The sequence below is a fragment of the Zea mays genome, chromosome 2 (genome assembly GCF_902167145.1).
Source record: "Zea mays cultivar B73 chromosome 2, Zm-B73-REFERENCE-NAM-5.0, whole genome shotgun sequence".
NCBI lineage: Eukaryota > Viridiplantae > Streptophyta > Magnoliopsida > Poales > Poaceae > Zea > Zea mays.
The window spans coordinates 182,471,856-182,486,143 of record NC_050097.1 but is presented as its reverse complement, the minus strand read 5'-3'; the positions used below and the strand labels follow the sequence as shown (position 1 = coordinate 182,486,143).

The window sequence follows — 14,288 nt, the reverse complement described above, 5'->3', positions numbered from 1 at the left end:
AAGAGTGGATGTTTTGGAATTTTGTTAGGGTATATAAGAGCCTAAGGAAACAAAAGAATCGTAAAACGAATACGGAGTTCTAAAAAGAATCGTAAACATCAGTGAACTATCTATGACAGCGTACAGTGCTGCTCTTTTAGACCCTCTCCAACGGTACCCTCTAGACTACTCGCGTCGGTGAACTGATCATCCCCTCCGCATCCAATCGTTCATGCACTTGTCTCCCCCTCCACATCGCGTGAGTACTTTTCCCTATGCCCGGTGAACTCTCTCACCCTCGCCACTCGGCCATTGGTGCGCGCGGGCGTCGAGGAATCACCACGCAAGCGACAGGAGTCGGGACTGGCGTCGGACGACAAGGATTCGAATTGACGACGACAACGATCGTGTTTGGTGCGTCATGCGGTTGAGTTGTTGGCTAGGTGTCCCTCCCCCATCGCCACCGGATCGAGCGGCGGTGGTCCAGGGAAGCGCGGATCCGGCGGAGTCCATCGGCTCGCGCGACTCTGCAACGCTAGATCCTCGACGCCGTCGACGTCCATGAGCTGCGTCGACGACCGGCGAGGTGGAGCGTAGAAGAAGCATTCATCGATCCACACGACATCGTCGTAGATCTCCTTCCTCCAACAATCACGGCCAAGCGAAACACCTTCGTCTCGGATGGTATGCACTCATCCTTCTGCTCCCGCAATGCATGAGGCAAGGTGATTGATTTGGGAGGTGGATCTAGGGTTACACGCCGTGGACACATCGATCTACTCCCCAATCTAGGCTTGATGCTTGTGATTGAATGTGGCATCAATACTTAGTTGTTTTCAATACTATACATACGTTGTAGTGAGAAACGACACCATATTTTGGTTCATGTTCATTGTTTGTTGTTTTATTAGGGTTTGTACGTATTGAATACAATTTTCATTGTCTAGGTTTAGGTTGTGTTCAATACTTTACATGCGTTGTAGTTCACTTCATTCTTTGAGATACACCAAAAGTATTAGGTTGCTTAAGGAATTGTTGTTGTGTTAGGTTTTTGTCTGAATTCATTCTATGTAGTCATTATTCATTTATTGTACTTTTGTTTCTGTTAATCGACCAATAGCCTCAACCATTTCCCTGAACTCATCATTGTCACAAGCATGGAATGGAATACCATGTGTGTACACCCATCTAGTAACATATTGCTGCACCTGGTGTGTTCTATCTTTCCAAAGAGCCTCATTAATGTTTTGTTGCCTTCTGGCTTCAGCCTGATTTGCTTTAGGATCAATGCGACGAGCAAAAATGTCCATGGGGCCAAGTTTGCTTAACGAGTCTGAGCTCCCAACAAGAGACTGCACATATGTGGGTTCATCATCAATCAATTGCACATTGTCTCTAACATCTCTATCATGTTGCAGCTTCTCTCTTTTTTTGAATTGCTGATTCCAAATCTTTCTTGCACTTGGCCTTAACATCATCACTCACTTTCTTGCATTTTGCAATAGCACTACCAACATGACCAAGATGCTGTTTGAACCTGTGTATTCCTCATGTGCTCTCATAGCCACAAAGTAGACACTTCACTCGGTTCTTGTCATTTGGATCAACTAATCGCCCCCATTCCCATCCTATGTCACTTGATTTCCTCTTTAATTGACTCTCAGGCTCAGTGGTTGCATCAACTTGAGGCTCAGATGAAGTCATCCTACACAAAGCATGTGCATGCACTAATTAAACATCCAAGCCAAAGTGTCCATGTTAAACATTGCATAGAACATAACAGAAGAGGTGGAGGAGCAGCAGAAAAATAGCAAAGGATGGAGAGGGAAGAACGCCTGGAATACTGGATTATTGAGGGAAGAGGAGAATGGCTGTGCTGACCTGGACGATTGGGGAAGAGCCGAAGAGGACAATCCGGCAAGTGGCAACAACAGACTTGGATAAAGTGGAAATGCAGCAGCTCCCGCTTTTTTCCCTCCTCTGTCCTCTCCCACACAACAGCTCCCACCACTTTTCCCTACTCTCAAATGCAGCAGCGAGCAGATAAAGTGGAAATCCCGCCACTTTATTTCCCGCCACCCTTATTTTTCCTGCCACACTTCTTTTCCCTGCGCAGAAACTGCATGCGCTTTCTGCATGCACTTTTACTGCATGCGCTTTTCCCTGCGCCTAGGACTGCTTTAGCGCGCGCTTTTCCGCTTTAGCGCGCGTAGCTCAAATTAGGCGCCGCCTAAGCGCGCCCGACGCTGAAAGCAACGCCTTTAGCCTAAGCGCAGCGCTAAGGCACCACTTAGCATCTAATCATGACTAAGTGGACGCTTAAGCGCGCTTTTTTGAACATTGATTAACATGAATGGATTATTCTACAATTGGTCTTTAGTTCATGTGTTATGTGTTAAATGATTTTCCAGCAATTGGTGTTTACTTCATGTGTTTATGTGTGAATTCAAAGTTGTCATAGTTTGTTGGGGCTCGGTCTCCCAAATCAGGAAGAGGTTCAAGGTAACAAGGCTGTCCTTATATTTTATTGTTGTTTTGTGAAATGACCTGTGTATATGCAAGAAGATGGTATGATTCCACTTATTCTGTAAAAATGTCCACCTATGTTGGTCACATACATACTTGCACTCTGTTTGGCAGTACTAAACATTACACTTACCATATTTTAAGTCTAATTAGCTAACTATGTCATAACCTGATTGTCTACATTTACTGCAACAACTTCTGTGTAATTGTAATTTCTTTTGACTTGTTTAGATCATGGAATTTGAGATTGAGAAGCTCAAAAAGGCCATTGCTGTCTTAACTTCCATGGTTGAGGATACAAGTTCCAAGGTTTGCGATATGTGCCAAGCTACTTGTAGCCCTATGTCTCTTACAGAAGTGTAGGAAATGAACATTGCTTTGCTAACTATCCAAGAACTAGTCACTGATCTAGCTAATTCAGCAACAGACTGTCATATTGCTACTTTGCCTCCTCTCCTTCGGACGACGAAAGGCATGAAGACCCTAATGATTGTCTACTCATAGATTAGGAGTCTCCTAACGATGGTGATCTTTACAGTGCACATGATCGTTAATGGCACCTAGGCCAATCTAGTTAGTTGTAAGGCTGTAGTAATGAATTTTAGTTTGGATGTCTAAGTTGTGGAATGTCATGGACCTTCGGTCCATGGGGATAGTTGTCTTCTCCGGCGAGGTTATACCCCTCTGCCGCAGGCTTGGTTCTAGGGTAGCAGCCCTAGGCGCTTGAGAGGGTCATTGCAAGGGAGAGAGATTGGTTTGTTAATGATCTTGCTTGATTTATTCCCTGCTGCCATGCGGCTTATAAATAGCCCTATGGCTAACCAACTTCTCCTACAAACTCTCAACTAACTCCTACTTTCTTGGACTTATCTGATGCTAACCAACTCTCCACAATTCTCCCATTTCAATCTTATTCTCTAACCTTATCCCAGTTCATCTCAATCTTATTCTCTAGCCTTATCCCAGCCTGGCCGTTGCCTCTCGCTCCCTATTATGCCCATGACATCTCCCCCTCCCTTGAGGACCAGCTCGTCCTCGAGCTGCCATAGACTTACCTGACACGACTTAAGGTTAAGCCTTTTACATCTCGGCTTACCTTTATTATTTAAGACGAAAATACAAAATAATTGTGGAACTAAAATATAAATTTGAACTGCAACTATGTCCTCCTGTCCTCCTGGATCCCAAGGAAAGAGCTGAACTGCGGACTTCACGTTGGATGAAAGGTGAAGGAGGAACCAGCCCTTGGGTCTGTCCAGCACCAAGGAAGTTGCCCGAATGAGGGAGACGACCCTCTTTGGCCGTGCAGGGGGGCTGCATACCCAGATCTCGACTTCTGCAGGGGGTTCAAAAAGTATAGACGAGACCTGGTGGTTGGACGCGCAGGCTACGAGTTGGTGCAGCGATGAGCTGATCAGCAAGTGCAGCTTCCGCACCGCCCGCCTAACAAGGAAGCCGCGCACTGTGGCTTGCAGGCGCACCACGGCCTACTCATGTGATGACGGCCAATGGGGTGGCCCTGGAGGCCACAACAAGGTGCTTCTCCCCACGAAGGGACTATACCTGGCGGCGTGCCAGGAACCCTCGCGCAGCCGCCTGAAGCCGCACCGCTGCTTGGAGTTCCTTCTCTGTCTTCTCCTTGTAGCGGTGGAACATCACAACGAATTGATCCCACTTCTCTTCGAGCCGAGTGAATGCATCTGGAGTTGGAGAGGGCGGGTGGGAGGGCGTTGCGGCGGCAGATGGCGCTGCGGCTGGTGGTGGTGAGGGATGGGCGGCTGATGGTGGTGAGGATAACCTGGAGCTGATACCAGGTGTCATAGACCTTCGGTCCATGGGGATAGCTGTCTTCTCCGGCGAGGTTATACCCCTCTGCCGCAGGCTTGGTTCTAGGGTAGCAGCCCTAGGCGCTTGAGAGGGTCATTGCAAGGGAGAGAGATTGGTTTGTTAATGATCTTGCTTGATTTATTCCCTGCTGCCATGCGGCTTATAAATAGCCCTATGGCTAACCAACTTCCCCTACAAACTCTCAACTAACTCCTACTTTCTTGGACTTATCTGATGCTAACCAACTCTCCACAATTCTCCCATTTCAATCTTATTCTCTAACCTTATCCCAGTTCGTCTCAATCTTATTCTCTAGCCTTATCCCAGCCTGGCCGTTGCCTCTCGCTCCCTATTATGCCCATGACATGGAACAATGTCATTGCTTTCTTTTGCTGTGAAATCGAACATCATGGTTGCATTTGAATAAAATCTTTGGCTTATGTGTGAACAATTTCTTTTGAGGAAATGAACCTTGCCTTGCCAATATTTGGCCTGTATGAAAATGGACAACCAGTGGGATTTTCTGCAATCATTTGGGGACATGCAACAGGTTAATCCCATGCAATTTACACAACTCATGCAAATGGGAGTAGAACCTGTCAGGGATGCAAACCTTGGAGACCCACCAGTTTTCCCATAGTCACAAGCAGAACAACCAAGTGGAAATCAACCTTCAAGGTGTAACCAGAGGGGGAAGCAATACCACTTCAGTATTGAGGAGTACAAAATCTTGGTTTCTTGCTGGCTTAATGTCAGCCTTGATCCTATATTTGGTACTACTCGTCTATTTGTCTATTATTATGTTTTTCTTTTGTAGTTGTGTGTTACTAAAGGTGGTCTTTATGTGTCAATGCTTATGTAGGTGCTGGACAATGGAAGGCGTCATTTTGGAGGACTATAGAATAAAACTACAACTCTCAGAAATCAACAGGACATCCAGTCCGCACACTTAGGAGTTTGGAATGGAGGTGGGAGCAAGACAACGAATTCGAAAGCCATTATATTTTAGTTTACATGAAAATCGAAGTGGGCACAACGACAGGGACAAACTAAGATTTCAGTCCTTAATGTTATGCTTAATGTATTGTGAAATAATCAAGTACCTACTTCCTATTGTATGCACCTATTGATTGCAGGTAACTACAGCTATAAACCTTTACAATAGCATCGAATGCAAGCCTATAATCACCACCCATTGCTGGGAGATTCTTAGAAATGAGGCAAAATGGTTGGATTTGTAGAGGAAGGCTACTCAAGGTCATGGAAGAGTTGGTAAAGAGAAAGTAGTATATGTTCCAGACTCCATAAATGGCGATGACGAAACTGATGACACTAGTCGAGGAACTTAGAGGCCCATGGGAATGGACGCTGCAAAGGCTACAAAAAGAAACGTTTCCAATGAAACCTTCATCCAATCTAGCTCAGAGTACACGAGTTTGATGTTAAACTTGCATCTGGAGCGGATTTGAGCATATAAAGAAGTGCAAGGTGTTATGGCTGTGAACGTTGACCAACTTATTACAGTTCAAGAGAAATCTTTCACCCAAAAACAGGAGATTGTCAAGCAGGTGGTTGAATTGAAAAAGGAAATGGGAGGTCGAAGCAGCTGAGAAGGCAACTCTCGAAGAAGATAGAATCATGAATCTTGATCGAAACACCCTAAGTGGTCCGCAAAGGGCCTACTATGAGGCTCAACAATGTCGTATTTTGCAATGTGTTTACATACTTTGTGAGCGTTATTTATGTTCTTACATACTTTGTTTTGAATTCATGCATTGCAAACATTTATAGCTGGCTTCGTCCAACTATAAGCTTGTATTTGTGAGACTCAGTTTTGTGACAAATTAAGTATTTCGAACGATGGCAACTATATTGCATTTGAATCACTCACCCCTTACGTACGCAAACATTATTTGTTGGGATTACATCTAATTGTTTCCAAACATGGCCCACACATCCTCGATAGAGTCATGCATGAGCCTACGATATGCGTCCATGTCTCACAGGTCGCAGCTATGATGTCATGCTCGTCGCGTTCATCAGTAATGTAGTCGTGATGCTCACAAGTAGTGGTCGACAGAGCCTAAACTAGAGTTCCCATCATATTGTAGTGCACTGGAAGGTTGGAGCCACGCTCGTCATCGATAATCATGTTGTGAAGGATTATGCAAGTATTCACGATATTCTTTAGGTTCTCACGATCCAACAATAAGTAGGTCCACAGATAAATGCCCACCTTGCTTGAAGAACCCCGAAAGCACGCTCGATATCTTTCTGATCCCCTTCTTAAACTTGGGAGAACCTCCTTGCCTTGTTTGTGGTTGGGTTTCAAATAGTCTTCAAAAACCCAGGCCACTCGGGGTAGATGTCGTCCGCAAGATAATAGCCATATTGTACGTGTTGCCATTAACCTCAAAGTGAACAGGGGATGCCCGTTGCTAACCTGCATGCGAAACAAAGGTGAGCGATGCAATACATTTATGTCGTTATTGCTTCCATGCCAAATCCACAAGTCATATGTAGAAACTGCCTCGAGCACCATGGAGGGATGGCTACCGCGACCAGTTAACATGCCTTTCCAAGAAGTTGGATAGTTGCGCCACTTCTAGTGCATGGAGTCAATGCTACCAAGCATGCCCGGGAAACCACACATCCCGTTAAATGCAAGTAGCGCTTGAACTTTTAATGCATTCGTAGGCCTAAGGTAACGCTACTAAAAACATTCACGATAACAGCACAAAACCTGTTTAGTGCCTCCAAAGCGGTGGATCCGGAAATGCGTACGTACTCGTCCACCGCATCGGCGGGTGAACCATATGCCAAGATCCACAGAGCGAAAATACACTTCTAAATGGGAGAGTCCCATCTCCCCGGTCGCATCAGGACGACAAGTGAACCACGGGTCGTTCACTGTTATGAACTCCATGATTCACACCAACATGTGACGATGCATTCAATACCTATATTTGGATTCAACATGTTATGAAAACGAATAGATCGATGATGCCAAGAAAGTAAAGATGTACGTTAATTGTACCGACGACGGAATTGTTGCTCCGTGTAAATGGGGTTCAGGCCGAAGTAATCGGCCATAATGCGCTAGTGACCGGTGGCATGGTCCCTATTTACGACGACATGGTCGGGCATAGACCCTCGCCTCCTATGTCTCCTCCTTCGGGACTCCTCTTTGTGGACGTGGTGCTCCAAAGCATCCATTTCATCATCAAATAGGAACTCGTTGCTTGCATTGCTATTGCTAAGAATGAGGAGCAACTTGGTGAGAGTGTTGTTTTCCATTATTGGTGAGAGTGGAGGGGATGAGGAAGGCAACATGGCTCCTAGTTTTATAGCTATGGTTGGCTTCAGGAGGAAGAATCTTGCGATGTTAGCCAGAGCATGTCTTCCGTCCGAAGCCTCATTGACAGTAAAAGGAAATGTCTTGCATCGCACGGTTCGTCGAAAAATCGATAAATAAGACGTACGTGCAGAAGTGCGATTGTAAATTTACATATTTTTTGGGTACAAATGACCGAACGGAATTTGTATTTTTAGCACTATTCAAAATTAATATTGGCGACACAACAATATTGTCGTTTCCGTACTCCAAGTGGTACAATTTTTACAAATACGACGTTTCGTATAAATACATCAAGAATACAGGGATTTAGTTTCTTTATTTTAAATAGAGTTAGTTGGTTTAGGGTGAAGTGTGAGGAGGAATGGTTGGAGATGAGATAAAATAAGGGGAGTAATAAAATGGACAAAGGTATTTAAATATGCTGGAATAATACAAATATGGGGAGATAGAAGGGTGAACTGTTGGAGTGAGTTTCAACGGTTGCTGCATCTACGAGAACTTAATCGTTAGTACCTTTTTGTAAACACTATCCACGTGATTGGATGCTTGCATCCGTCCATCAGGACTGACGGTATGCATTGACTAAGTGATAGACTCAGTTTGGTTACTGAAAGTCGCCTAGAGGGGGGGTGAATAGGGCGAAACTGAAATTCACAAAATTAATCACAACTACAAGCCGGGTTAGCGTTTAGAAATATAATCGAGTCCGCGAGAGAGGGTGCAAAAGAAATCGCAAGCGAATAAAGAAGTGAGACACAAGGATTTGTTTTACCGAGGTTCGGTTCTCGCAAACCTACTCCCCGTTGAGGAGGCCACAAAGGCCGGGTCTTTTTCAACCATTTCCCTCTCTCAAACGGTCCCTCGGACCGAGTGAGCTTTCTCTTCTCAAATCAACCGGGAACAAAACTTCCCCGCAAGGACCACCACACAATTGGTGTCTCTTGCCTTGGTTACAATTGAGTATTGATCACAAGAAAGAATGAGAAAGAAGAAAGCGATCCAAGCGCAAGAGCTCAAAGGAACACAACAAATCACTCTCACTTAACACTAAAGCTTTTGTGGAATTGGGAGAGGATTTGATCACTTGGGTGTGTCTTGTATTGAATGCCTAGCTCTTGTAAGTGGTTGGGAGGTTGAAAACTTGGATTACTTGAATGTGGGGTGGCTGGGGGTATTTATAACCCCAACCACCAAACTAGCCGTTTGGTGGAGGCTGTCTGTCGCATGGTGCACCGGACAGTGTCCGGTGCGCCAGCCACGTCACCAGGCCGTTGGGTTCCGACCGTTGGAGCTCTGACTGCTGGGCCCGCCTGGATGTCCGGTGGCACACCGGACATGTACTGTAGAATGTCCGGTGCGCCACATCGCGCGTGCCTGACTTCTGCGCGCTCTGGCGCACATTTAATGCTTATGCAGGTGACCGTTGGCGCGAAGTAGCCGTTGCTCCGCTGGCTCACCGGACAGTCCGGTGTACACCGGACATGTCCGGTGAATTATAGCGGAGCAAATTTCCGAAGCTGGCGAGTTCCAGAGACGCTTCATTCCGGAGCACCGGACACTGTCCGGTGTACACCGGACAGTCCAGTGAATTAGAGCGAAGCGGCTCTGAGTTTTCCCGAAGGTTAAGAGTTCAGCGTGAAGTCCCCTGGTGCACCGGACACTGTCCGGTGGCACACCGGACAGTCCGATGCGCCAGACCAGGGCTGCCTTCGGTTATCCCTTGCTCACTTTGTTGAACCCATTTCTTGGTCTTTTTATTGGCTAAGTGTGAACCTTTGGCACCTGTATAACTTATACACTGGAGCAAACTAGTTAGTCCAATTATTTGTGTTGGGCAATTCAACCACCAAAAACAATTAGGAAAATAGGTGTAAGCCTAATTCCCTTTCAATCTCCCCCTTTTTGGTGATTGATGCCAACACAAACCAAAGCAAATATGGAAGTGCATAATTGAACCAGTTTGCATAATGTAAGTGCAAAGATTGCTTGGAATTGAGCCAATATAAATACTTATAAGATACGCATGGATTGTTTCTTCATTTCTAACATTTTGGACCACACTTGCACCACATGTTTTGTTTTTGCAAATTCTTTTGTAAATTCTTTTCAAAGTTCTTTTGCAAATAGTCAAAGGTAAGTGAATAAGATTTTGCGAGGCATTTTCAATATTTGAAATTTTCTCCCCCGGTTTCAAATGCTTTTCCTTTGACTTGAACAAAACTCCCCCTTGATAAATTCCTCCTCTTAGTGTTCAAGAGGGTTTTAAGATATTGACTTTGAAAATACTATTTCTTCCCCTTTTTAGCACAATAAGATACCAATTTGAAATTTCCAAGAATCATTTTTAAAATTGAGGTGGTGGTGCGGTCCTTTTGCTTTGGGCTAATGCTCTCTCCCCCTTTGGCATGAATCGCCAAAAACGGAGTCATTAGAGCCCTTTGAACTACTTTCCTCCCCTTTGGCAAATAAAACATATGAGTGAAGATTATACCAAAGATGGAGTCCTTTTGGCTCTCTCCCCCAAGGATGGAGAGTTGCCCGGAGCGACGGCGAAGGATGAGTTACAGAGTGGAAGCCTTTGTCTTCGCCGAAGACTCCAATTCGCTTTCAATATACCTATGACTTGGTTTGAAATATACTTGAAAACACATTAGTCATAGCACATGAAAGAGATATGATCAAAGGTATATTTATGAGCTATGTATACAAGACATCAAAAGAAATTTCTAGAATCAAGGATATTTAGCTCATGCCTAAGTTTGTTAAAAGTTTGTTCATAAAGTGGCTTGGTAAAGATATCGGCTAATTGATCTTTAGTATTAATGTATGAAATCTCAATATCTCCCTTTTGTTGGTGATCCCTTAAGAAGTGATACCGAATGGCTATGTGTTTAGTGCGGCTATGCTCAACGGGATTATCCGCCATGCGGATTGCACTCTCATTATCACATAGAAGAGGAACTTTGGTTAATTTGTAACCATAGTCCCTAAGGGTTTGCCTCATCCAAAGTAGTTGCGCGCAACAATGGCCTGCGGCAATGTACTCGGCTTCGGCGGTAGAAAGAGCTATGAAATTTTGCTTCTTTGAAGCCCAAGACACCAAGGATCTTCCCAAGAACTGGCAAGTCCCTGATGTGCTCTTTCTATTAATCTTACACCCTGCCCAATCGGCATCTGAATAACCAATCAAACCAAAAGTGGATCCCCTAGGATACCAAAGCCCAAACTTAGGAGTATAAACTAAATATCTCAAGATTCATTTTACGACCGTAAGGTGAGCTTCCTTAGGGTCGGCTTGGAATCTTGCACACATGCATACGGAAAGCATAATATCCGGTCGAGATGCACATAAATAGAGTAAAGAACCTATCATCGACCGGTATACCTTTTGATCCACGGACTTACCTTCCGTGTCGAGGTCGAGATGCCCATTGGTTCCCATGGGTGTCTTGATGGGTTTGGCATCCTTCGTCACAAACTTGCTTAGAATATCTTGAGTATACTTCGTTTGGCTTAGGAAAGTGCCTTCTTGGAGTTGCTTCACTTGGAATCCTAAGAAGTACTTCAACTCACCCATCATAGACATCTTGAATTTCTGTGTCATGATCCTACTAAATTCTTCACATGTAGACTCGTTAGTAGACCCAAATATAATATCATCAACATAAATTTGACATACAAACAAGTCATTTTCAAGAGTTTTAGTGAACAAAGTAGGATCGGCCTTTCCGACTTTGAAGCCATTTGCAATAAGAAAATCTCTTAGGCATTCATACCATGCTCATGAGGCTTGCTTAATCCCATAAAGCGCCTTAGAGAGTTTGTATACATGGTTAGGGTACTCACTATCTTCAAAGCCGGGAGGTTGCTCAACATAGACCTCTTCCTTGATTGGTCCATTGAGGAAGGCACTCTTCACGTCCATTTGGTAAAGCTTAAAGCCATGGTAAGTAGCATAGGCTAATAATATACGAATTGACTCAAGCCTAGCTACGGGTGCATAGGTTTCACCGAAATCCAAACCTTCGACTTGGGAGTATCCCTTTGCCATAAGTCGTGCTTTGTTCCTTGTCACCACACCATGCTCGTCTTGCTTGTTGCGGAACACCCATTTGGTCCCTACAACATTTTGATTAGGACGTGGAACCAAATGCCATACCTCGTTCCTAGTGAAGTTGTTGAGCTCCTCTTGCATCGCCACCACCCAATCCGAATCTTGTAGTGCTTCCTCTACCCTGTGTGGCTCAATAGAGGAAACAAAAGAGTAATGCTCACAAAAATGTGCAACTCGAGATCTAGTGGTTACCCCCTTATGAATGTCGCCGAGGATGGTGTCGACGGGGTGATCTCGTTGGATTGCTTGGTGGACTCTTGGGTGTGGCGGTCTTGTTTCTTCATCCTCCTTGTCTTGATTATTGGCATCTCCTCCTTGATCATTGCCGTCATCTTGAGGTGGCTCATTTGCTTGATCTTCTCCTTCATCAACTTGAGCCTCATCCTCATTTTGAGTTGGTGGAGATGCTTGCGTGGAGGAGGATGGTTGATCTTGTGCATTTGGAGGCTCTTCAGATTCCTTAAGACACACATCCCCAATGGACATGTTCCTTAGCGTGATGCACGGAGCCTCTTCATCACCTATCTCATCAAGATCAACTTGCTCTACTTGAGAGCCGTTAGTCTCATCAAACACAACGTCACAAGAAACTTCAACTTGTCCAGTGGACTTGTTAAAGACTCTATATGCTCTTGTGTTTGAATCATATCCTAGTAAAAAGCCTTCTAAAGTCTTAGGAGCAAATTTAGATTTTCTACCTCTTTTAATAAGAATAAAGCATTTGCTACCAAAGACTCTAAAATATGAAATGTTGGGCTTTTTACCAGTTAGGAGTTCGTATGATGTCTTCTTGAGGATTCGGTGTAGATATAATCGGTTGATGGCGTAGCAGGCGGTGTTGACCGCCTCGGCCCAAAATCGATCTGATGTTTTGTACTCATCAAGCATGGTTCTTGCCATGTCCAATAGAGTTTGATTCTTCCTCTCCACTACACCATTTTGTTGTGGCGTGTAGGGAGAGGAGAACTCATGCTTGATGCCCTCCTCCTCAAGGAAACCTTCAATTTGTGAGTTCTTGAACTCCGTCCCGTTGTCGCTTCTAATTTTCTTGATCCTCAAGCTGAACTCATTTTGAGCCCGTCTCAAGAATCCTTTTAAGGTCTCTTGGGTGTGAGATTTTTCCTGCAAAAAGAACACCCAAGTGAAGCGAGAATAATCATCCACAATAACTAGACAGTACTTACTCCCGCCGATGCTTATGTAAGCAATCGGGCCAAATAGGTCCATGTGTAGGAGCTCCAGTGGCCTGTCAGTCGTCATGATGTTCTTGTGTGGATGATGGGTTCCAACTTGCTTCCCTGCTTGGCATGCGCTACAAATCCTGTCTTTCTCAAAATGAACATTTGTTAATCCTAAAATGTGTTCTCCCTTTAGAAGCTTATGAAGATTCTTCATCCCAACATGGGCTAGTCGGCGGTGCCAAAGCCAACCCATGTTAGTCTTAGCAATTAAGCAAGTGTCGAGTTCAGCTCTATCAAAATTCACTAAGTATAGCTGACCCTCTAACACTCCCTTAAATGCTACTGAATCATCACTTCTTCTAAAGACAGTGACACCTACATCAGTGAATAGACAGTTGTAGCCCATTTTGCATAATTGAGATACAGAAAGCAAATTGTAATCTAAAGATTCTACAAGAAAAAACATTGGAAATGAAATGGTCAGGTGATATAGCAATTTTACCCAATCCTTTGACCAAACCTTGATTTTCATCCCCGAATGTGATAGCTCGTTGGGGATCTTGGTTTTTCTCGTAGGAGGAGAACATCATCTTCTCCCCTGTCATGTGGTTTGTGCACCCGCTGTCGATTACCCAGCTTGAGCCTCCGGATGTATAAACCTACAAAACAAGTTTAGTTCTTCACTTTAGGTACCCAAATGGTTTTGGGTCCTTTGGCATTAGATATAAGAACTTTGGGTACCCAAACACAAGTCTTTGATCCCTTGTGTTTGCCCCCAACATACTTGGCAACTACCTTGCCGGATTTGTTAGTTAAAACATAAGATGCATCAAAAGTTTTAAATGAAATATCATGATCATTTGATGCACTAGGAGTTTTCTTCTTAGGCAACTTAGCACGGGTTGGTTGCCTAGAGCTAGATGTCTCACCCTTATACATAAAAGCATGATTAGGGCTAGAGTGAGACTTCCTAGAATGAATTCTCCTAATTTTGCTCTCAGGATAACCGACAGGGTACAAAATGTAACCCTCGTTATCTTGAGGCATGGGAGCCTTGCCCTTGACAAAGTTAGATAATTTCTTAGGAGGGCATTAAGTTTGACATTGTCCCCCTTTTGGAAGCCAATGCCATCCTTAATGTCAGGGTGTCTCCCACTATAAAGCATACTACGAGCAAATTTAAATTTCTCATTTTCAAGTTCATGCTCGGCAATTTTAGCATCTAGTTTAGTTATATGATCATTTTGTTGTTTAATTAAAGTCATGTGATCATGTATAGCATTAATATCAACATCTCTACATC

The 14,288-nt window shown here is 44.3% G+C and overlaps 1 pseudogene across 1 annotated transcript; it reads left to right on the top strand.

Moving 5' to 3' along the window:
- The first annotated feature begins 194 nt into the window (after positions 1-194).
- Positions 195-5,776, top strand: LOC112694681 (uncharacterized; annotated as a pseudogene). The gene is made up of 4 exons (NR_157321.1): positions 195-663; positions 4,883-5,105; positions 5,195-5,300; positions 5,469-5,776. The product of NR_157321.1 is annotated as an uncharacterized protein (transcript).
- The last annotated feature ends 8,512 nt before the right edge of the window (positions 5,777-14,288 follow it).